Raw genomic sequence first — 22,616 nt, forward strand, 5'->3', positions numbered from 1 at the left:
TAAAATAAATTTTTTAAAAAAGGAAAAAAAACATGAATATATATATATATACTTATAGATATATATATATATTTCTTTTTTTCCTCTTTATTCTGTTTGTGTTTCAAATAGGCTTTTTTTTTTTCCTTCTGCAAAAAGCGTTATTGTTTCCATTTGGTCCAAGGCTTGGGAGAGGGCTCCAGGGCGGTTACAAAGCTGCCTAGTAGCTGCAGAGCAGGGCTTCAGGCAGAAGCTCTGATGCCAGAGGGGCTCCTCAGAGGCGGCTGGACTTCAGAGACTCCTGTTTGTGCTCGAGGGTGAGCCTTTCAAAGAGATACTCGCCCAGCACAGCCTGCGGACCAGCCAGCCTGCGGAGGTTGGTCAGGTGGTCGCCCATCTTCTTGATGAGTTTCACCTGCTCCTCCAGGAAGCGGCTCTCCAGGAAGTCACAGAGGTGGGAGTCTGCGCGGGCGGAACCCAGGGCGCGCAGATCTGATAGTGCCTGGTGCAGGCTCTTCCCCCTAAGAATGGCAGCTTCCACAGCGTCCTGGGTTTTACCCCACTCATCTTGAGAAGGCTTCCGCGCATCCTGGAAGAGGGCGCGGCCACAGCACTGGTTTTGCATTTTCAAGAGACACTGGGCGCCCTCACACTTCTCCTCAGCCAGTTGGCGAAAAATGTGGCCCACACTGTCCAGAGTCCCATTGTTGCTGTCGAAATAGAAGCTCAGAGAGAGGTAAGTGTCCCCAGATGCATGTTGAACAGGCGGTGGACAGCGGCCTCCACCTCGATGGAATAATTCTGACGAACCTGGGAACTCGTGGTTGATCAGTGATAAGGAGCTAAGCTCAAAAAACGGTGTTGGCCTGTCCTGGAGGCTGAGGATAGCTGAGTGGCTGATTCCAAAGGTTGCGACAGGAAGAAAGGTTGGAGGGTGGTCAGGGGCTGGAGCAAGGAGCGTCCCTGGGTCTGTTCATTCCAAACACTGTTGAAGCAAAAGACAGAACTGCAGGACTGCCGAGCGCACTGCCTCAAATAGGCTTTGATATAAATGAACAAGAAGTCCAAGCAAGGACAAAACTTACCCTTCCCCCCACCAAAATAGCTGGCGATACTAGAATCTAGACCTGGGAAGGGATTCTTCCATTACTTTCTGAACATTCCAAGCCACTAGAGCAGTGGTTCTCAAAGTATGGTCACCTTGTAACCAAGCAGTACCCTATGGGGCCTTCCTAGGACAGACCCATCCCCCATATCCTCTGCTGTAGTTCCTCTCTGAAGTACTCCGATAATAGTATCTCAGGCATATTTCTTGAGTTTTCAGATGCTAAAAACCACCACCCAATGGAAGAAATTAACTCCTTGATGATCATGAGCACGTAGCCCCCAGACCTTCTGGCACCTAAGGATGGATAATGTTACCTGCCCTGTGGCCTCAACATCAACCAATCAGAGGATTGTGCACGAGCTGATCACATTCCCTGGGACGTCCCTCCCTCACCTGGCCTTTAAAAATGCTTTGCTGAAATCCTTTGGAGATTTCAGGGTGTTTTGGAACTCGGGCCACCCCTCTCCTTGCTCGATCCTGCAATAAACCTTTCTCTGCTCCAGACTCCAGCCTTTAGGTTTGTTTGGCCTCACTGTGCTTCAGACAGACGAACCTGCATTCGGTAACAACCTGACCAGTTTTACCAGCGTCCCCTGATAATGTGTCAGATATTCAAGTTTTAGGGCCCTGTCCCAGCCCTATGGAATCAGCAGCTCTGGTGGGGCTCAGTGATCTCTGTTATAACAGGCCCTCCAGATGATTTTTATTCACCTTAAAGTTTGAAAATATCTGCATTGTCAGCTGGCCAAAGCGTCCACCAGCAGGTGAAGGGGATTGGTGCCTGGAAAAGATAGGGACCAGCCAAGGCAAGTACAGCAGCATTTGCCGTGGTAGTAATGGAGAATGCCTTTTCTTCACTGGTTGGCACAGACTAGGATCTGGGAGCAGTGGCAGGGTTATTTAGGATGCTTTACATTTCAATGTAGAGGGACCGCTGTCCTGGTTTGCCAGGGACTTCCCCTGTGTGAGCACTTAAAATCTCATCCTGGCAAACCCCTTAGCCCTGGGTTTGAAAAACGTAGGGAATAACATGAAATTTAGGGGAAACATGATCTAGGTTTTGGGCAAGTCACAAGTGCTAATTAAAGCTAAGCAAGTATGGACAACACTAGCGTTCTTTAGCCCTTTGCGGGGAGGTAAATCTGATTGGGTGAAAGGACTTATTGTTAAGAGATCTTTGTAGAAACATCCCCTTCTGCTTAGTCCGCTGGTTCTCAGTTCTGGCTAGACATTGGCATCGTCTGAGGAGATTTAAAATGATTTTATTGGTCTACGATGACCAACCGTCAGTGTGAGGGTTTTTAAAAAGTGCTTCAGATGATTCTAATGCACAACCAAATTTAGGTGCCACTGCTTAAGCTTTTGAACCGCTGCTGCATATTTGCACCTCATCTTCCTATGAGAATATCCAACTGTAGTTGAGGTTTGTTTTTTTTTTTTTTTTTTCTTTTTCTAACTGTCTTATAAGATTTACTGTCTTAAATAAGGTTGAATGTACAGAAAATCTTGCTAGTCCATCTGGTATAGCTGGATACTTAGAATAATATAGTTAAGATATATACCATTTAAGTATTGTGACTGGCCTTTTTTTTGAAATTAACATATGCATTGAATTAGTATGTTCTCTTTTGAAGTTGTTATGTTGGGGAGCTATACCTCTAATCTGCCATTACTAAATATCTGGACACCTCTTATTAGGAATTGCTTTTAGAAATCTTTAGGGATTAAAACCAAGATTGCTGTATTATTTGTACTGGAACCACAAAAACCTCACAGAGTTCCCCCGCTGTACCTTCTACCCCCATCTCTAACCCTTGGCAACTTCTAAACTGTTCTCCATCTCCACGGTTTTGTTATTTTAAGAAAAATATGTAAACATAATCATGAATTACTTAATCTTCGGAGATCGGCTTTTCAAAATTTTTCCCTCGGCATCATTCCCTTGAAGTTCATTTCAATTTTTGCATATATTAATAATTTGTTCCAGAAACTTCCGGGAAGATGGCAGAAGAGTAAGACGCGGAGATCACCTTCCTCCCCACAGATACACCAGAAATACATCTATGCGTGGAACAACTCCTACGGAGCACCTACTGAACGCTGGCAGAAGACCTCAGACCTCCCAAAAGGCAAGGAACCCCCCACGTACCTGGTTAGGGCAAAAGAAAAAACTAAACAGAGACAAAAGGATAGGGACGGGCCCTGCACCAGCGGGAGAGAGCTGTGAAGGAGGAAAAGTGTCCACACACTAGGAGCCCCTTCGCGGGCGGAGACTTCGGGTGGTGGAGTGAGGGAGCTTGGGAGCCACGGAGGAGAGCACAGCAACAAGGGTGCAGAGGGCAAAGCGGAGAGATTCCAGCGCAGAGGATCGGGCCGAACGGCACTCACCAGCCGAGAGGCTTGTCTGCTCACCCGCCGGGGCGGGCGGGGCTGGGAGCTGAGGCTCCGGCTTCTGTCGGAGCGCCGGGAGAGGACTGGGGTTGGCTGCGTGAGCACAGCCTGCAGGGCGTTGGTGCGCCGCGGCTAGCCGGGAGGGAGTCCGAGGAGGGGTCTGGACCTGCCGAATAGGCAAGAGACTTTTTCTTCCCTCCTTGTTTCCTGGTTCGCGAGGAGAGGGGATTAAGAACGCTGCTTGGGAGAGCTCCAGGGACGGGCGCGAGCCGCGGCTAAAAGTGAGGAGCACAGAGACGGACATGAGACGCTAGGGCCGCTGCTGCCGCCACCAGGAGGCCTGTGTGCGAACACAGGTCACTGTCCACACCCCCTTCCGGGGAGCCTGTGCAGCCCGCCACTGCCAGGGTCCAGGGATCCAGGGACAACTCCCCCGGGAGAACGCACGGCGCGCCTCAGGCTAGCAACGTCACGCCGGCCTCTGCCGCCGCAGGCCCACACCACACTCCGTGACCCTCCCTACCCCCCCACCCCCACCCCGGCCTGAGTGAGCCAGAGCCCCCGAATCAGCGGCTCCTTTAACCCCGTCCTGTCTGAGCAAAGAACAGACGCCCTCCGGCGACCTACACGCACAGGCGGGGCCAAATCCAAAGCTGAGCCCCTGGGAGCTGTGAGAACAAAGAAGAGAAAGGGAAATCTCTCCCAGCAGCCTCAGAAGCAGCGGATTAAAGCTCCACAATCAACTTGATGTACCCTGCATCTGTGGAATACATGAATAGACAACGAATCATCCCAAATTAAGGAGCCCTGTGGATGAAAGGCTCTTGGTGCTGCAGCCAGGAATCAGTGCTGTGCCTCTGAGGTGGGAGAGCCAACTTCAGGACACTGGTCCACAAGAGGCCTCCCAGCTGCACATAATGTCAAACAGCGAAAATCTCCCAGAGATCTCCATCTCAACGCCAGCACCCAGCTTCACTCAACGACCAGCAAGCTACAGTGCTGGACATCCTATGCCAAACAACTAGCAAGACAGGAACACAACCCCACCCATTAGCAGAGAGGCTGCCCAAAATCATAATAAGTCTACAGACACCCCAAAACACACCACCAGACGTGGACCTGCCCACCAGAAAGACAAGATCCAGCCTCATCCACCAGAACACAGGCACTAGTCCCCTCCACCAGGAAGCCTACACAACCCACTGAACCAACCTTAGCCACTGGGGACAGACACAAAAAATAACAGGAACTACGAACCTTCAGCCTGCAAAAAGGAGACCCCAAACACAGTAAGATAAGCAAAATGAAAAGACAGAAAAACACACAGCAGATGAAGGAGCAAGATAAAAACCCATGAGACCTAACAAATGAAGAGGAAATAGGCAGTCTACCTGAAAAAGAATTCAGAATAATGATAGTAAAGATGATCCAAAATCTTGGAAATAGAATAGACAAAATGCAAGAATCAGTTAACAAGGACCTAGAAGAACTAAAGATGAAACAAACAATGATGAACACAATAAATGAAATGAAAAATACTCTAGATGGGATCAATAGCAGAATAACTGAGGCAGAAGAACGGATAAGTGACCTGGAAGATAAAATAGTGGAAATAACTACTGCAGAGCAGAATAAAGAAAAAAGAATGAAGAGAACTGAGGACAGTCTCAGAGACCTCTGGGACAACATTAAACGCACCAACATTCGAATTATAGGGGTTCCAGAAGAAGAAGAGAAAAAGAAAGGGACTGAGAAAATATTTGAAGAGATTATAGTTGAAAACTTCCCTAATATGGTAAAGGAAATAGTTAATCAAGTCCAGGAAGCACAGAGAGTCCCATACAGGATAAATCCAAGGAGAAATATGCCAAGACACATATTAATCAAACTGTCAAAAATTAAATACAAAGAAAACATATTAAAAGCAGCAAGGGAAAAACAACAAATAACACACAAGGGAATCCCCATAAGGTTAACAGCTGATGTTTCAGCAGAAACTCTGCAAGCCAGAAGGGAGTGGCAGGACATATTGAAAGTGTTGAAGGAGAAAAACCTGCAACCAAGATTACTCTACCCAGCAAGGATCTCATTCAGATTTGATGGAGAAATTAAAACCTTTACAGACAAGCAAAAGCTGAGAGAGTTCAGCACCACCAAACCAGCTCTACAACAACTGCTAAAGGAACTTCTCTAGGCAAGAAACACAAAAGAAGGAAAAGACCTACAATAACGAACCCAAAACAATTAAGAAAATGGGAATGGGAACACACATATCGATAATTACCTTAAATGTAAATGGACTAAATGCTCCCACCAAAAGACACAGATTGGCTGAATGGATACAAAAACAAGACGCATATATTTGCTGTCTACAAGAGACCCACTTCAGACGTAGAGAAAAAGGAAAAAGGTATTTCATGCAAATGGAAACCAAAAGAAAGCTGGAGTAGCAATTCTCATATCAGACAAAATAGACTTTAAAACAAAGACTATTAGAAGAGACAAAGAAGGACACTACATAATGATCAAGGGATCGATCCAAGAAGAAGATATAACAATTGTAAATATTTATGCACCCAACATAGGAGCACCTCAATACATAAGGCAAATACTGACAGCCATAAAAGGGGAAATCGACACTAACACATTCATAGTAGGGGACTTTAACACCCCACTTTCACCAATGGACAGATCATCCAAAATGAAAATAAATAAGGAAACACAAGCTTTAAATGATACATTAAACGAGATGGACTTAATTGATATTTATAGGACATTCCATCCAAAAACAACAGAATACACATTTTTCTCAAGTGCTCGTGGAACATTCTCCAGGATAGATCATATCTTGGGTCACAAATCAAGCCTTGGTAAATTTAAGAAAATTGAAATTGTATCAAGTATCTTTTCTGACCACAACGCTATGAGACTTGATATCAATTACAGGAAAAGATCTGTAAAAAAATACAAACACATGGAGGCTAAACAATACACTACTTAATAACGAAGTGATCACTGAAGAAATCAAAGAGGAAATCAAAAAATACCTAGAAACAAATGACAATGGAGACACGATGACTCAAAATCTATGGGATGCAGCAAAAGCAGTTCTAAGAGGGAAGTTTATAGCAATACAATCCTACCTTAAGAAACAGGAAACATCTCGAATAAACAACCTAACCTTGCACCTAAAGCAATTAGAGAAAGAAGAACAAAAAACCCCCAAAGTTAGCAGAAGGAAAGAAATCATAAAAATCAGATCAGAAATAAATGAAAAAGAAATGAAGGAAATGATAGCAAAGATCAATAAAACTAAAAGCTGGTTCTTTGAAAGGATAAACGAAATTGATAAGCCATTAGCCAGACTCACCAAGAAAAAAAGGGAGAAGACTCAAATCAATAGAATTAGAAATGAAAAAGGAGAAGTAACAACTGACACTGCAGAAATACAAAAGATCATGAGAGATTACTACAAGCAACTCTATGCCAATAAAATGGACAACCTGGAAGAAATGGACAAATTCTTAGAAAGACACAACCTGCCAAGACTGAATCAGGAAGAAATAGAAAATATGAACAGACCAATCACAAGCACTGAAATTGAAACTGTGATTAAAAATCTTCCAACAAGCAAAAGCCCAGGACCAGATGGCTTCACAGGCGAATTCTATCAAACATTTAGAGAAGAGCTATCACCTATCCTTCTCAGACTCTTCCAAAATATAGCAGAGGGAGGAACACTCCCCAACTCATTCTACGAGGCCACCATCACCCTGATACCAAAACCAGACAAGGATGTCACAAAGAAAGAAAACTACAGGCCAATATCACTGATGAACATAGATGCAAAGATCCTCAACAAAATACTAGCAGACAGAATCCAACAGTACATTAAACGGATCATACACCATGATCAAGTGGGGTTTATTCCAGGTATGCAAGGATTCTTCAATATATGCAAATCAATCAACGTGATACACCATATTAACAAATTGAAGGAGAAAAACCATATGATCATCTCAATAGATGTAGAGAAAGCTTTTGACAAAATTCAACACCCATTTATGATAAAAACCCTGCAGAAAGTAGGCATAGAGGGAACTTTCCTCAACATAATAAAGGCTATATATGACAAACCCACAGCCAACATCGTCCTCAATGGTGAAAAACTGAAAGCATTTCCACTAAGATCAGGAACAAGACAAGGTTGCCCACTCTCACCACTCTTATTCAACATAGTTTTGGAAGTTTTAGCCACAGCAATCAGAGAGAAAAGGAAATAAAAGGAATCCAAATCGGAAAAGAAGAAGTAAAGCTGTCACTGTTTGCAGATGACATGATACTATACATAGAGAATCCTAAAGATGCAACCAGAAAACTACTAGAGCTAATCAATGAATTTGGTAAAGTAGCAGGATACAAAATTAATGCACAGAAATCTCTGGCATTCCTATACACTAAGGATGAAAAATCTGAAAGTGAAATCAAGAAAACACTCCCATTTACCATTGCAACAAAAAGAATAAAATATCTAGGAATAAACCTACCTAAGGAGACAAAAGACCTGTATGCAGAAAATTGTAAGACACTGATGAAAGGAATTAAAGATGATACAAATAGATGGAGAGATATACCATGTTCTTGGATTGGAAGAATCAACATTGTGAAAATGACTCTACTACCCAAAGCAATCTACAGATTCAATGCAATCCCTATCAAACTACCACTGGCATTTTTCACAGAACTAGAACAAAAAATTTCACAATTTGTATGGAAACACAAAAGACCCCGAATAGCCAAAGCAATCTTGAGAACGAAAAACGGAGCTGGAGGAATCAGGCTTCCTGACTTCAGACTATACTAAAAGCTACAGTAATCAAGACAGTATGGTACTGGCACAAAAACAGAAATATAGATCAATGGAACAGGATAGAAAGCCCAGAGATAAACCCACGCACATATGGTCACCTTATCTTTGACAAAGGAGGCAGGAATGTACAGTGGAGAAAGGACAGCCTATTCAATAAGTGCTGGGTAAACTGGACAGCTACATGTCAAAGTATGAGATTAGATCACTCCCTAACACCATACACAAAAATAAGCTCAAAATGGATTAAAGACCTAAATGTAAGGCCAGAAACTATCAAACTCTTAGAGGAAAACATAGGCAGGACAGTCTATGACATAAATCACAGCAAGGTCCTTTTTGATCCACCTCCTAGAGAAATGGAAATAAAAACAAAAGTAAACAAATGGGACCTAATGAAACTTAAAAGCTTTTGCGCAGCAAAGGAAACCATAAAGAAGACCAAAAGACAACCCTCAGAATGGGAGAAAATATTTGCAAATGAAGCAACCGACAAAGGATTAATCTCCAAAATTTATAAGCAGCTCATGCAGCTCAATAACAAGAAAACAAACAACCCAATCCAAAAATGGGCAGAAGACCTAAATAGACATTTCTCCAAAGAAGATACACAGACTGCCAACAAACACATGAAAGAATGCTCAACATCACTAATCATTAGAGAAATGCAAATCACAACTACAATGAGATATCATCTCACACCAGTCAGAATGGCCATCATCAAAAAATCTAGAAACAATAAATGCTGGAGAGGGTGTGGAGAAAAGGGAACCCTCTTACACTGTTGGTGGGAATGTAAATTGATACAGCCACTGTGGAGAACAGTATGGAGGTTCCTTAAAAAGCTACAAATAGAACTACCATATGACCCAGCAATCCCACTACGGGGCATATACCCTGAGAAAACCATAATTCAACAAGAGTCATGTACCAAAATGTTCATTGCAGCTCTATTTACAATAGCCCAGAGATGGAAACAACCTAAGTGTCCATCATCGGATGAATGGATAAAGAAGATGTGGCACATATATACAATGGAATATTACTCAGCCATAAAAAGAAACGAAATTGAGCTATTTGTAATGAGGTGGATAGACCTAGAGTCTGTCATACAGAGTGAAGTAAGTCAGAAAGAGAGAGACAAATACCGTATGCTAACACATATATATGGAATTTAAGAAAAAAAAATGTCATGAAAAACCTAGGGGTGAAACAGGAATAAAGACACAGACTTACTAGAGAATGGACTTGAGGCTATGGGGAGGGGGAAGGGTAAACGGTGACAAAGCTAGAAAGAGGCATGGACATATATACACTACCAAACGTAAGGTAGATAGCTAGTGGGAAGCAGCCACATAGCACAGGGAGATCAGCTCGGTGCTTTGTGACCGCCTGGAGCGGTGGGATAGGGAGGGTGGGAGGGAGGGAGACGCAAGCGGGAAGAGATATGGGAACATATGTGTATATATAACTGATTCATTTTGTTGTGAAGCTGAAACTAACATACCATTGTAAAGCAATTATACTCCAATAAAGATGTTAAAAAAATAATTTGTTCCTTTTTGTTGCTCGGTAGTATTCTATCATCAGATTTTATCACAATTTGTTTCAACATTCATCCACTGAAAGACATTTGAGTAGTTGCCAGTTTTTGGCTATTATAAATAAAACTGCTATGAACACTTATGTGTAAGTTTCTGTGGGAACTTAATTAATTTTTTGTTTCTTTTGGATAAATGCTCAAGAGTACAATTACTGCGTTGTAGGGTGAATCTACTTTTAGGATTAAAAGAGACTGTCAAGCTGTTGATCAGAGTGGCTAAACCATTTTATTTTCCCACCAGTGATGTGATATAATTTTTCTATGTACTCGCCAGCATTTGATGTTGTCACTATACTTTAATTTTAGTTACTCTCTGACATCTCATTATGGTCTTAATTTGCATTTCCCTAATGGCTAATGATGCTGAGCATCTTTTCATGTGCTCCTTTGCCGTGTGTATATTCTATTCCATGAAATGTCTGTTCCTGTCTTCTGCCTATTTTCTAGTTGGATTTTTTTAAGTTGTTTGGAGAGTTCTTTGTATATTATAGATACAAGTCATTTGTCTCATATGGGATTTTCAAATATGTTTTCCTACTGTGTAATTTGAGTTTTCATCCACTTAAAAGGATCTTCTATGAAGCATTTTTAACTCATTTTCATGAGATCCAATTTATCAGTTTTTGCCTTTATTGATCATACTTTTGGTGTCAAGTCTAAGAATTATTCCCCTTGTTCTAGATGCCAAACATTTTCTCCTATTTTTTTTCTAAAAATGCCCTGCTTTTACATTTAAGATTATGATCCACTTTGATTTAATTTTTGTGTAAGGTGTGGAGGTTAAGGTTCATTTTTTGTTTGTTTTTGTCGAGGGATGTCCAACTGTTTCAGTACCATTTTTTGAAAAGTCTATTCTTCCTTGATAGCTTTTGCACTGCTGTCAAAAACAAGTTATATGTATTTATGTCAGTCTATTTCTGGGTTCTCTATTCCATTCCATTGATCTATGTATCTACCCTCCATCATTACTGCAAAATCTTGAAATTGGGTAGATTAATTCCTCCCATTTTCATCTTCCTTTACAAGTTGTTTTAGCTATTCTTCAGCCTCTTCTTACCATATAAATCTTAGAATAAGCTTGTCTATATCCACAGAAACCTTGAGGGCATTTTAAGAGTAATTGTGTTAAGCCTCTTAACTTGGGGAGAATTGACATCTTTACCATGTTGTGTTTTCTAATCCATGAACAAGGTATGTCTCCCTATTTGTTTGGGACTTAAAAATTTTTCTTCATCAGCATTTTGTAATTTTCAGTATAGAGGTCCTATAAATGTCTTATTGGGCTTATATTTAGGTATTTATTTAGGTCAGTTGTAAATGGCATCACATATTTTTATTTAAGCTTCTACACATTTGTTATTAATATATAATTTGATAAAATTGTGGTGATCTTGTACTCTAACTCATTTACAAACTAATATTATTTCTCAAGCTTTTTGTGGATTCCTTGGTATTTTCTCCATTTAGATTATCATCTCATCTTCAGATACAGACAGTTTTACTTTTCCTTATTCAGTATAATAGGATATATTACTATTCAACATTCAGTAGGATATGTTCCTTCCTATGCAACGTAGTAGGAATAGTCCTTTTATCTTTTAAATAAACTTTTTAAAAATTTAACTTTTAAATTTATGTATTTATTTATTTTTGCTTTATTTTCTTACTAGACCCTCCAGTGATATATTTAATAAAAGTGGTGAGAGCAGATATCGGTGCCTTGTTTCTGATCTTACAGAGAAAGCATCCAGTCTTCCACAGTTAAATATCAGGTCGGTATAGGTTGTTTGTAGATCATCTTTATGAGTTTCAGTATGCTCCTTTTCTATTCCTAGTTTGCTTGGAGTTTTTTTTTCTTCTTTTTTTAAAATCATGAATGGGATTGGATTTTGTCAAATGCTTTCTCTGCATTAATGGATAGGATCACATGACTTTTCCCCCTTAATCTATTGGATATGGTGGATTACACTGTTTAATTTTCAAATATTTAACCAACTTTGCATAACTGGAATAAAACCCACTTGGTCATGGTATATTATTCTTTTCATATATTTCTGGATTTAATTTGCTAATATTTGGCTGAGGGTTTTTCAGCCAATTTCATAAAAAATATTGGTCTGTAGGTTTCTTCTTTCTATACTATCCCTGTCTGGTTTTGGTATCAAGGTAATACTGGCTTCATAAAATTAATTAGAAACTGTTCCCTCTACTTCTATTTCTTATCAAATCATGTAAAATTGGTGTTAATTCTTTAAGTCTTGGGTAAAAGTGAAACATCTAAGCCTGAACATTTCTTTTGGGAGTTTTTAAATGAAAAACCAGTGTTTCTAATGGTTACAGGAAAATTGAGATTATCTATTTCATCTTGGCTGAGTTTTGGTAGTTTTGGGTGTAGAAACATTGGCCCATTTCATCTACATTTTTGAATTTATAGTGTAGACTTGTTCATAGTAACTTGTCCCTCATTAACCTGCAGGATATGTCATGGTATCCCTGGTTGCATTTCTGATATCTGTGATTTGTGCCATCTCTCTGTTTATCTTTATCAGTCTTGCTAGATCTTTATTGGTTAGATTGCTTATTTCAAAGAACCAGCCTTTTGTTTCATTGATTTCCCCCCCTATTTTCCTGTTTTCAGTTTCATGGATTTCTGTTTCATCTTTGTTATTTCCTTCTTTCTGCTTGTTTAGTGTTTTTTCCTCTTCCTTTTTTACTATTTTAATATAGAAAATTAGATTATTGCTTTGAAATATTTTCTTTCCTAATTTAGTGCTATAAACTTCCCTTTCAGCATTGCTTTCACTTCATTCCGCAAACTTTGATCTGTTATATCTCCATTTTCTTTTATTCTATGCATTTAAAAATTTTTTCCTTGATGCTGTCTTTTTTACCCATGAGATATTTGGAAGTGTGATGTTTAGTTTTCATGTGATTGAAGGTTTTCCTGTTGTCTTTCTCTTATTGATTTCTAGTCTGATTCCATTATGGCTAGAGAACATACTCTCTATGATTTTAATTCTTTTAAATCTGCTAATGTTTTTTTATCGCCCAGTATATGGTATATGAGTGAATGTTCCATGGACACTTGAATATGTATTCTGCTCTTACTGAGTGTGTTCTTTAAATGTCAGTTATATCCTGTTGATTGATGATGTTTTCAGTTCTTCCATATCCTTGCTGATTTTTCTCTCTGGTAGTTGTATAAATTGCTGTGTTGAAGTCTCAAATAATAATTGTGGATTTAAAACTTTCTCCTTTTACCTTTTTCAGTGTTTGCCTCATGCATTTTGAAGTTCTGTTGTTTGGTGCACACACATTTAGTATCACTAGGTCATCTAGGTGGATTATTCCTGTTATCTTTATGTAATGACCCTCTTTGCCCCTAATAATTTCCTTTGCTCTGAAGTCTACTTTGTCTGATATTAATATAGCCATTCCTGCTTTTTCTGATTAATGTTCACATGATATATCATTTTCATCCTTTTACTTTGAACTACCTATATCATGATGTTTAAAGTAAGCTTCTTATAGACAGTATATAGTTGGATCATGCTTGCGATTTTTTAATCTACTCTTCCAATCTCTGTCTTTGACTTGGTTATTTAGATCATTTACCGTTAATGTAATTATTGCCATGTCAAAGATTTGGTCTACCATGTTATTTTTTGTTTTGTCTTTTACCTTAGTTTCTCAATCCTGTGTTTCCCTTATTTTGCCTTCTTGTGGGTTACTTAAACATTTTTTAATAAGTCCATTTTAATTTAATTCATTTATAATCATTTGTGTATACTGTTTGTATAGTTTTCTTAGTGGTTGTTTTTGGCATTACAGTATACATATGTAACTTATCATAGCCTACTGGAATCAGCGTTTCATTACTTCAAGTGAAGTTTCAAAATTTTACTTCCATTTAGGTCTCTTAATATTCCCCAGTTTTAAAGTATGATTTTCTGTAGTATTTCCTTTCTCTACATTGAGAACCCCATCAGATGGTGTCATCATTTTTGCTTTGACCATCATATAGAATTTAAGAAACTCATGAGGCTAATGATAGTCTTTTATATTTACCCCATTTGTTTTCACCCATTCCATTGTTCCCCTTTTCTTTCTGAAGTTCCCAGTCTTCTGTTATTGTTTATATTTTCATAACAGTAGGTGATATTTTGGATTTCCAGTGCAACTGGATATGAGTTTCAGGAAACACTGAGCCTGGCTCACTTAATGCTACTGAGTTGGAGGGTTTGTATACGTTGGGCCTGTTGGCACAGCAGATGCTAGCAGATTAGACTAATGTTGATGGGACTAGTGCCACAGGAGGATGGGTTCCCATTCAGGCTATGCTGCTGCTACAGTAGATCAAGTCCCCCTCTACCCCAAGTGTGGGGCAGTGACCTGCTGCTGTCACTGCTTTGTATTAGGCTCCTTTTGCCTCAGGTGTGTGGTGGGATCCCTTGGAAGCTGCTGCTGCTACTGCTGTCAATCACAAGGTTAAATTCATTTCAGAAATACTTAAGTATAAATATATAGCCTGGCTCTTGTAGGACCTCTGTTTTTTTTTTTTATTGCTTTCATACAAATTATCCCAATTTAGTGACTCAAAACAACATAAATTTATTGCCTTACAAGTCTGACATTGGTCTCAATTAAGTAAAAGTGTTGGCAGGATCAACAGATGAATGGATAAAGATGTGGCACATATATACAATGGAATATTACTCAGCCATAAAAAGAAATGAAATTGACTTATTTGTAGTGAGGTGGATTGACCTAGAGACTGTCATACAGAGTGAAGTAAGTCAGAAAGACAAAAACAAATACCATATGCTAACACATATATATGGAATCTAAAAAAACAAGAAAAAATGGTTATGAAGAACCTAGGGGCAGGGCAGGAATAAAGACGCAGCCATAGAGAGTGGACTTGAGGACACAGGGACGGGGAAGGGTAATCTGGGATGAAGTGAGAGAGTGGCATGGACATATATACACTACCAAATGTAAAATAGCTAGCTAGTGGGAAGCAGCCACAAAGCACAGAGAGACCAGCTCTGTGCTTTGTGTCCACCTAGATGTGTGGGATAGGGAAGGGAGGGTGGTAGGCAGATGCAAGAGGGAGGAGATATGGGGATATATGTATATGTATAGCTGATTCACTTTGTTATGAAGCAGAAACTAACACGCCATTGTAAAGCAATTATACTCCAATAAAGATGGTTAAAAAAGAAAAAAAAGTGTTGGCAGAGCTACATTCTTTTCTGGAGGCTCTTAGGGGTGTTTCTGTTCCCTGGACTTTATCCGCTTCCAGCGGTCACTTGTAGTCCTTGACTCAGAGTCCCCTTTCTCCACCTACAAACCCCAAAATGTTGCATCTCTCTGATTCTGCTTCTATTAGGACATCTCTCTCTTTCTCTTTCTACAGTTGGGAATGGTTTTCTGCTTTTAAGGACTCATGCAATTAGATTTGTTCCATGAGGTAATCCAGGATAATCTTTCTATCTCAAGGCCTATAACTTCAGTCATATCTGCAAAGTCCTCTTTACCATGTAAGGTAACATATTATTAGGTTCTAGGGATTAGGGTGAGGGCATTTTTAGGAGCCAATATGCTGCCTACCACACCCTTAACAAGTGACCTTGAGCAAATTACTGAGACTTTAAAGCCTTACTTTCCTCAAACATAAAATGGAAAGAAAGATAACTAGTTAATATCATGAAAGTGAAACAGTATATATGAAATCAACTAATTCAAAAAATAAGATTTCTTCTTTTTCTTTATGATTGGCATGATTCTCAGAGTTCAGTTACTTGAAGAGTTACTTTTTTTTAAACAGAACTAAGGAATTTCAGGGTTCAGGTGCTGTAAGATTGTCTGAATTATCTGAGTAACAATTAGCTAAGCACAGGTGTAAAGCATTTGATTTACTCCCTGGTGTCCTTTATCTTCTCATCCCACTAAATCCATATCCCTTGTCTAGCTCCAGCCAGTAGAGTCAGAGCTTGTTTTACTGTTTAACTAAAGTTCAATTTAAATTTGCTCTACCTCTCCAGATTCTCAGCCCTGGTTGCATATTATAATCACCTGGGGAGATTTCAAGACCTACTTGATGCCAGAGTTTTACCTATCATGGATATTTGAGGAGGGACCTGGAATGAAATGCTCTAGCTTATGGTTTTGGGAGCCAAATCATAGTCTACACTGAGCCAAATCATTTGCGAGATCAGCTCTAAAAAGCAATTTATCTGTGGTGACTGATGCTCTTCCTTCGTCAGTATGCTTGTCCCTCTTTGGGGAAAAAGAAGAAGGGGAAAAAAACCCCAGCGGTTGGGCTCCCTGAATTATAACCTGATGCTGTGGAATTAGTGTTGGCTCAGAGCGCACATCTTCGGATACCCATTCTCTCTCCTGCTTCCTTGCATGAGCTTATATCCTTGGGCAGTTTTTCATCCACCACCCTCTTTTGCTTCTAATCTTAGCAAGTAAAGTCTCTCCTTAATGAAACAGCATTTCATGAGACTTACTGGGAGCATAGGTCTGTTCCAGACCTATCCTATGTTAGCTAAAGCAGATATAAGTGATGTATTTTTGGCATTCATCCTTGTGGGTTGGAGAGAGAAGACAGAATTTTATCCTTTAGGTGTCATATGACTGGGCAAATGGGCTCATTCCCTCTACTGCCTACCATGTAAAATACTGAGGGTATTACCTCTAGAAGGTATCTTCTAGGTATCAAAATAGCTCAGATAAGTCATATTTCTCAGTAAAAGGTGACAAAACTATGGCTTAGGTGGTGAATTTTCCATGTCAATTTGTCTGGGCCACCATGCCCAGTTATTTGGTCAAATATTATTCTGGATATTTCTGTGATGGTGTTTTTGTGTTTTTAAAAATTTTTATGTTTTATTTATTTATATTTTTGGCTGCATTGGGTCTTTGTTGCTGCACATGGGCTTTCTCTATTTGCAGCAAGCGAGGGCTACTCTTTGTTGTGGTGTGCGGGCTTCTCATTGCGGTGGCTTCTCTTGTTGCAGAGCATGGGCGCTAGGTGCACGGGCTCAGTAGCTGTGGTGCATGGGCTTAGTTGCTCTATGGCATGTGAGATCTTCCCAGACCAGGGCTCAAACCCGTGTCCCCTGCATTGGCAGGCGGATTCTTAACCACTATGCCACCAGGGTGTTTTTGGATGAAATTCATAATTAAATTTGTGGTGGACTTTGAGTAAAGCAGATTATCCTCCATAATATGCATGGGCCTCATCCAATCAGGTGAAGCTCTTAATAAAACAAAGACTGACCTCCCTGTCGCAAAAAGGAATTCTGCCAGAAGACTTACAGAAATTGAACTGCAACTCTTCCGAGTCTCTAGACAGCCTAACCTGCAGATTTTGAATTTACCAAGCCTCTATTATTGTGTGAACCAATTGTTTAAAATCTCTCTCTCTTTCTCTATCTTTATATAGATATGGATATAGATCTAGGTATCAATATCGATATCTAGAGCTATATCTGTCAGTATATATGGGCACATTGTATACACATGCTGTTGGTTCTGTTTTTCTGGAGAACCTTGACTAATACAGTGGCCCATATAAATAAAAGGATGAACCCAAGTTCACCCAGGTAGAAAGTAGTACAATGAGAACTGGAACTTAAGGCCTCATGACTCATTCAGCTGTGAACACTGACCCAGAACTGGCGTCCGCACACTCTGGCCCACTGATCAGATCTCGCTTGACTCCTGGTTTTGTACATAACGTTTTGCTTGAACCCAGCCGCACTCATTCATTAACGTATTGTGCATGGCTGTTTCTGTGCTACAGCAGCAGATGGGCAGTTGCAATGGAGACGTATGGTACAGAAAATCCAAAATATTTACTATCTGACCCTTTACAAAGAAGATCTGCTGACCCCTGCTCTAGGATGCCATCTGATTTCTGATAGCACCGAGGAGAATAATTCATGCACATTGGGATAGATTGTTAATCTCATGTCCTCCTTAGGTCAAAGATCTCTTAAATGCTCACCCTTGCAATAGCTAGCTTGGGGAGCATTGTCTGAGGATGCAGAAATTTTTCTTGCCAGGTCTTTCCAATCCACACTGCTCCGTGACTATGGTTCTTAAAACCTTTTTTTTTTTTTAATTTTTATTGGAGTATAGTTGATTTACAGTGTTGTGTTAGTGTCAGGTGTACAGCAAAGTTGATCAGTTATACATGTACATATATCCACTTTTTTTTTTTTTTTCTTTTTTCAGTACGCGGGCCTCTCACTGTTGTGGCCTTTCCCGTTGTGGAGCACAGGCTCCAGACGCGCAGGCTCAGCAGCCATGGCTCACGGGCCCAGCCGCTCCGCGGCATGTGGGATCTTCGCGGACCGGGGCACGAACCCGTGTCCCCTGCATCAGCAGGCGGACTCTCAACCACTGTGCCACCAGGGAAGCCCCACTTTTTTTTTTTTTTTGGAGTCTTTTCCAAATAGCCCATTACAGAGTACTGAATGGAGTTCCCTGGGCTAATAAGAAGAGCAGGTTCTTACTAGTTATCTATTTTATGTATAGTAGTGTGTATATTTCAGTCCCAATCTCCCAATTTAGCCTCCCCGCCACAATCCCCTGGTAACCCTAAGTTTGTTTTCTACATCCGTGCCTCTACTTCTAAAACCTGTCTATTTTAACCAACTACCACTCATTGCTTACTGTCTCTGGCTTCATGTACTTGATAATAAATCTCCTTCTTGTTCTATCCTGGATGACATGTTCCAAGGACTGAGATAATATCTTATTCTACATAATTTGTCCTTGATATTGTCTATCTTGGGGTCTTCATCTATGTCCCAAAGAAGACAGTCACTCTGTCTTCTAGTACTACTATTAATACCACATTTTATGGCATGAAGTTGACCCAATGCACTGAACTATCCCTTTAGAAGCTGTATGCAACCTGTCACTGGGTTTTAGCACAGGGGTAGAACTCAGATTAGTGATCATATATAAACAAATCTACTTGACCAGAAACTTTTTGTCTCACCATTTATTACACAAGTAACTTCTGTCTTTGCATCTATGATGTAAATATTTTTAATCTCCTAAATTATCTGAAAAATTATTTAGAGCTTCCATTTCAGTAGGCATTGGAATTGCTGTGTTATGACTATTTCATTATTTTATTTCCAAGTGTTAAATTAGGCTTCAAGCTTTGGCCAAGAGTAGACAGGAAAGGGTTTCAAAGAAATGAAGAGTGGGAAAAACTTCTGATGCAAGGGAGACTTAATAAAGATTTGATTTTGAATCAATAATTTATAATAAAAGTTTGAGTTTGAATCAATAATTTATGTCATTGCAAAATAGCTCCCTGGTAAAATTCCATTCTTTGGTAATCATTAAGTACAGAAATTAACAATCAAAATATGCAGTGACCTTCTTCATTTTCTAAAAACAAACCTATATCTAGATGAGAGGAGAATTCATCTCATAACTCAGGCTCTGGACTTACGACTCCAAGTTCTGTCTTCTTTCAACCATACCTGCTAAGTTTCTGTCTAACTTCTTGAGCATGAGGTAATGGTGTCAGCTTTCATCCCCTTCCTCAGTATATAGCTTGGTGAGTATGAGTAAGGGATCTAAAACTTGAGAACCTGGGTTCAAATCTTGACTCTAAAATTTACTTGTTGAGTACTCTTGAGCATGTTATCTGTTTTTGCCTCAGTTTTCTCATCTATAAAATAGAGATACCATTACTTCTCTCAGGGAGTTGCTATGAGGGTGAAAGAGAAAATTCATACAATGCAAGAATTTATCAGTTCTTGGAACACAATAAATACTGAAAAATAATGTTAGCCATTATCAAGGCCCCCTCATTTTATGGATAATATAGATTAGTTTATATAGGTCTAATATTTACATATGCATAAACATTTTGTACCTATGTGTGTGTATACGTTCTTCTTAGAAATTGAGCAGTCAACATTCACATCTAAAAATCTGTGCTCTGTAGATATCCTGTGTACAGACACAGCGCTATAGTTATCTATTGCTACATAATAAAGAAGTCCAAACTTAGTGGTGAAATAAACAAAAGTTTTAATATGTGCCCAGATTTTGTGGGTCAGCAATTCAAACAGTACACAGAGGAGATGGCTTGTCTCTACTCCATGACTGATGTCTGGAACCTCAGCTCATGAGGATTCGGATGGCTGGAGCTGGAATCATCTAGATAATTTTAATTCACATGTCTGGCCCTTGAAGACTGGGCCCAACAAGAACTGTTGACTGGAGTGCCTATAGATGGCTGCCCAGGTGGCTTGGACTTCTCATAACGTGGTAGTTAGGATTCAAGATAGAGTATCCCAAGAGAATGAGTGTCCAGGGTTGAAGCATTCCACGAGAATCATGCAAAAGCTGCATGACCTTTTATGACCTAGTCTTAGATGTTACATAGCATCACTTTCATTATATACTATTGCAGGCGTTGGAGACCTTTTTCCATAAAGTGTCAGACAGTCAATATTTTAGGCTTTACAAGCCATACAGTCTCTTTTGCAACTACTTAGCTCTGCTGCTGTGATGTGAAAACAGACACAAACAATACATATACTAAGGAACATGGCTGTGTTCCAATAAAGCTTCATTTATAAAAGCTGGTAGAGGCCTAGACTTGGCCCACCAGCCATAATTTACTGACCCCTGCTCTATTGTTTGAAGCCATGGAAAGCCTGCCTAAATTCAAGGGAAAACACCCACATCTGGATGCGAAGAATGGCAGTGAATCTGAGACCCTGTATTAAAACCACTACATATGGGATATTTATAAGAGGATCTGTCTGCATACCTTGTTTCTCCCATGTATGGTGGGTATGAGGTATTGGGACATCTTACATCTCTGTAAGCCTGGGTCAGGGTCAAAGTTGGAATCTGAACTCAATGACCTTGATTTCTGGAATAATCCGTAACTCTAATTATGATTTGCTTACACTCCTTACCCCAATAAATATACCACAAAAGATAGATTTCAAGTAAACAATTGCTTTATGGCAAATTTTTATCAAGTCTCCATTGACTGAATTATTCCATTTTGGTTGGAAAGCATGAGCTTTTTTCTTTCCTAAAGAGATCTGCAACTTTTCAGATGTGGCATTTCATTCTACTGAGAGGATGATGTAGGTTTTTATAAACGGAAAAAGCAGGGCAGGCTGAGTTCACTCAGATCGTACTAGTGCTTAAAGGAATAACCGAAACTGGAACACAGGCTTCCAGGTTTTCCTGTCCTGTGCTCTTTCCGGTAGGTGCCATTGTCTGCTGGGTCTGGCAGTAATAATTTCTGACCTTTACCTCTCTACACTCTTGTGAAGTGGTTTGGGGCTTTGTTAGCTTTCTTATGAGTTTGTACTAAATTGTGTCCATAAAGTAGGCTGAATTCCTCAGGGAAGGATGATAGCTGTTACTGTGTTATTACTGCAAATGTTGTGTTGGTTACCTTTTTTTCTTTTCTTTTGTCCAGTTGTATCCTGAACTTAAAAGTTATATTATCCGAAATGAAAGATGTGCATCTGGTAGAAAAGACTAATTTAAGGGATGAAAATTCCTGATGATTGCTTCAGTCAACCCTTAATACACACTGAGCTTCATTAGTAAATAGACAACTCTCAGACCATTCCCTTGGAAGAGGTCGCACAATCAGGCTTTGTGTTGATTTCGCATTCTGTTCGGTAGAGACAGAACAAATTAGAATAATTAGCTGGTACAGGAAAGCACAAAGAACTTTCTTCTGTTTTTGTGATGCATCCCATAATAAGGGTTGAAAATGAGACTGGAGGTAAGAACGTGAAACTCAGAAGAGCAAAGGAGAGAGGATATTGTTTCTTTGAAAATATTCTTTCAGTGTTGGCCCAGAAGAAATATGAAGCTGAGGAAATTTCTTTTTAATGATGGTTTTTGTGTTGATGATGTGAGTGTGGAATTAGTAAGAATCAGGAAGCAAGCATCCTTTTCCACCAAGGACTTGGGAGCAAATGAAGCCATAAATACTCCCTGTTCTTGGAAACCCTTTTGGAGCAGTAATCAGAGAAGGGTAAAGGCAAAGCCTCAGGGCAGAGGTGTTCAGAGCAAAGGGATAGGAGGAGAACAAAAGGAGAGTGGATATGTTTAGAGCTGTCATTTTGAAATTTACCTGCTTCTGATTCAGTGCTGCTTTGCTGCTCTGTTGGTCCAGTGGAAATCCTCAAAGCAGGAGCAGCCGTATTTTAAAATAATAAGGTTAGAACAAATGACTTTAATCCACGTCTCTTTAGCTCAAAAGCACAGAGGAGAGTGTGAGGAAAGAGTGAGGCCACAAGGAATTGTTCACTGGGTACCTTTTCCCCAAACCTCACTAACTGGGAGAAACTGACCACTGGATTATGTGCCTTGAAGGAAAGCAAATATGTTGAAAGCAAACAGTGTGGAGCTTGTTTAGAAAGCAAGCTGTATCATTTGGTCACCTGCTGATGATAATAGCATTGGCTGAGACCTGACCATTTACAATGAAGGCACTTCTGTAGGTAATAAGTTCCAGGAGGGCCCGAACTGAGTATGTCTGTTTCAGCATTTAGCATGGTCTAGCATCTGAGAGGCCGGTACATTATTGGCATATAGTAGACTTAAAAATGAATATTTGTGGATTGTCTGAATGAGTGGAT

The 22,616-nt window shown here is 39.9% G+C and overlaps 1 pseudogene across 1 annotated transcript in view; it reads right to left on the reverse strand.

Moving 5' to 3' along the window:
• Window positions 1–253: 253 nt before the first annotated feature.
• The window catches only part of LOC309958869 (ferritin light chain-like), a 28,758-nt pseudogene continuing 6,395 nt past the window's right edge, over window positions 254–22,616 (reverse strand). The window contains exon 2 of the transcript in view: window positions 254–796. The product of the transcript in view is annotated as a ferritin light chain-like (transcript). The remainder of the gene's footprint in view (window positions 797–22,616) is intronic.

Source organism: Leucopleurus acutus (assembly GCF_964270905.1).
Source record: "Leucopleurus acutus genome assembly, chromosome: 3".
In the NCBI taxonomy this organism is placed as follows: Eukaryota; Metazoa; Chordata; class Mammalia; order Artiodactyla; family Delphinidae; genus Leucopleurus; species Leucopleurus acutus.